At 35.5% G+C, this 3089-nt stretch overlaps 1 pseudogene; it reads left to right on the top strand.

Moving 5' to 3' along the window:
- The first annotated feature begins 379 nt into the window (after positions 1-379).
- LOC131638088 (uncharacterized) lies at positions 380-2790 on the top strand (annotated as a pseudogene).
- The last annotated feature ends 299 nt before the right edge of the window (positions 2791-3089 follow it).

Here is a 3089-nt window from a genome sequence, read left to right as displayed (position 1 = left end):
ACCCTAAAAAATGAAAAACAACGCTTCATATATTTCTTTTATTCTGAAACGCTTCCTTCTGCCAGTAATAAATAGCCCTAGCCTATTAAGTAATAATATTTCCTACTATTTTCTCCCACACGTTAATATTTCCAACTTCCCAAATATAATCCATCATTATTGTCATTTAATTTTCCTTCCTTTACTCAATATTTCCACACGTTAAACCCCTTAAATACAGATCTCCCTCCCCTAATTCACTCCACCTCTCTCATTACTCTTTAATCCTCTCATCAATTCTCCTTTCTCTCTCTTTAAATCTTTCATAACTACATCAAATCCTCTTCTTACTATCTCACGTTAAAACAAAAAACAATTCTTTGAGAAACTTTTTTTAAACATGGCTTCAAGTTCTGGTGTTGGAACTTTAGTTCTTGGTGCTCTCACTGCCCCCCTGCAATTGCAGCACCACCACGCCAAAAAACACGCCCCAAAAATGTTCCTGGTAATAGAAGTGATATAGCATGGAAACATGGTATTGCTGATCCTGATAACCCAAGAAAAATCCAATGCAAGTATTGTAAAAAATGGGTTACTGGAGGTGTCTATCGACTAAAACATCACTTGGCTGGAACACAAAAAGATGTTGAACCATGTAAGGCTGTCCCAGATGAAGTAAAGAGAGAAATGCTACAAGTTTGTTCAAAATTGCAAGAAAAGTTGATCAAAAAAACAGAGGCATTGGTGGAGGAGGAAAAGTCAGAGGTGGGCTCAAAAAGAGTGATTAGTAACAACTCTGAAAATATATTTAAGAAAAGGTGTTTTACCTCACAACCTAGCATCAATGCTGTTTTAAAGAAGGGTTTGAGAGATGATGCATGCCAAGCAATTGCAAGGTTTTTCTACAACAATGCTATTCCATTCAATGTAGCAAGGAGTGATGAGTTTACAATTATGTGTGATATGGTTTCAAGACATGGTATTGGATTCAAACCACCATCATATTATGACTTGAGAATGAAGTTGTTAAACCAAGAAGTGAAGTTAACAAATGAAGCATTAGAAGAACATAGGAAGGAATGGAGGAACACTGGTTGCACCATAATGACCGATGGATGGACTGATCGGAAGAGGAGGACAATTTTAAATTTCTTGGTGAATAGTCCAAAGGGTACTGTATTTTTGAAGTCTGTTGATGCATCCCATATATGCAAAACAGCAAAAAAAATATTTGAAATGATTGATGCTGTTGTTGAAGAGGTCGGAGAAGATAACGTCGTTCAAATCGTGACTGATAATGCGGCAAACTACAAGGCTGCCGGTGAGATGCTGATGCGAAAAAGGAAGAAATTATATTGGACACCTTGTGCCACACACTGTCTTGATTTGATGCTTGAAGATTTGGAGAAGAAGATATCGGTTCATGAAGAGACAATTCCAAAGGGTAGAAAAATTACCACTTTTATTTACTCAAGAACTTCTCTCATTTCTATTTTGCACCAGCACACAAAAAATAAAGATTTGGTGAGGCCAGGCGCTACTCGATTTGCGACATCCTACCTTACTTTAGGGTGCTTGTATGAGAACAAGGAAGCTTTGATAAGAATGTTCACTTCTAAAGAATGGAAGTCGAGCAAATGTGCAAAGTTAAGAGATGGAAAAGCTATTGAAGATGTGGTTTTGGACAAATTATTTTGGAAGAATATTGTTATTTGTTTGAGGGGTGCGACACCTCTCATTAAAGTGCTTCGTTTAGTTGATTCAGATCAAAAACCAGCCATGGGATTAATCTATGAGGCAATGGACCAAGCAAAGGAGGAAATTCAAAAGAATTTTAATGGTGTCAAAAAAAGGTATATTTGTTATATTTAATTTTATTCAAGTATTCTGTTATTGATATCAAATGTTAGAAATAACTCAAGTTATTATGATTTGTAGTTACAAGCCTATTTGGAATATCATAGATGATAGATGGGACAGAATGCTACATAGGCCACTGCATGCTGCAGCCTATTATCTCAACCCGTAGATGCATTATGGTCCTAGATTCAAAGCTGATATTGAGGTTAGAAAAGGCTTAATGGACTGTTTAACTAAGATGGTGGATGATCCTGAAGAACGGACTAAGATTGAAGTCCAAATGCATGACTTCAAGAAACAATTAGGGTATTTTGGCACACAGTTGGCCAAACTAACACTTGAGAAATCTACACCAGCAGATTGGTGGGATTCAGTTGGGTTTGAGTGTCCAGAGCTCCAAAGATTTGCTATTCGCATACTCAGCTTAACATGTAGTTCATCGGGTTGTGAGCGAAACTGGAGTGCTTTTGAGATGGTAAGACTTTAAGAATTTATAATTAATCGTAAAATTCTTTCATCTTGCTTATCTTAAGTTTTTTTTCGTTATTGATTAAGGTTCATACAAAAAGAAGGAATCGCTTGAAACAAAAAACGATGAACGATGTTGTATTTGTCATGGCTAATTCAAGATTGTCCAAAAAAAAGAAGGAGAGAAGAACACATGAGATAGATTTTGATGACCTTGGATCTGATGATGATTGGCTTATGGATGAAGATGGCGGCGACATTGAAATTTTGGACGAAGACTTTGTTCAAGTGAATCAAGAACAAATTGAAGAGGATGATATTCTTGTTCATAATTTGGAAGATGAACATGATGGAGGGAGAGATGAAAATGAATTTGAGGATGACTTTGAAGATGAAAATGAAGAAGAAGGAGATAATGGAGAAGACAATGATGATCCATTGAATGATTATGACCAACTCCAACATGAATTGTTTGGAAATTGAGTGTTTTTAATTAGTTTTTTTAGAAGTTCTTAACTGTTATTTGCTGCTGTTTTGAATGTTGTTTTAAATTGTCTTGAATTAGTTTCAATGAATATTATCCTATGAAATTTTAGTTTTTTTAAAGTAACTTTGTTGTTATTTGAAGTTTTTCTTTATATTATATGCAATATATATGAATTCTAAATTTGGTAGGATCTTACGATCCGTGTTACGATCCCCCGATTTACGATCTTATTACCCCTACCCGATCTTGCGTAGAATCTCGAGTTTGACTACCTTGGATAATAGAACAACTTAAG

Source organism: Vicia villosa, unplaced genomic scaffold (genome assembly GCF_029867415.1).
Source record: "Vicia villosa cultivar HV-30 ecotype Madison, WI unplaced genomic scaffold, Vvil1.0 ctg.002171F_1_1, whole genome shotgun sequence".
NCBI lineage: Eukaryota > Viridiplantae > Streptophyta > Magnoliopsida > Fabales > Fabaceae > Vicia > Vicia villosa.
Note: the sequence above shows the minus strand (reverse complement) of the source record. Positions and strands in the feature narration are given on the sequence as shown.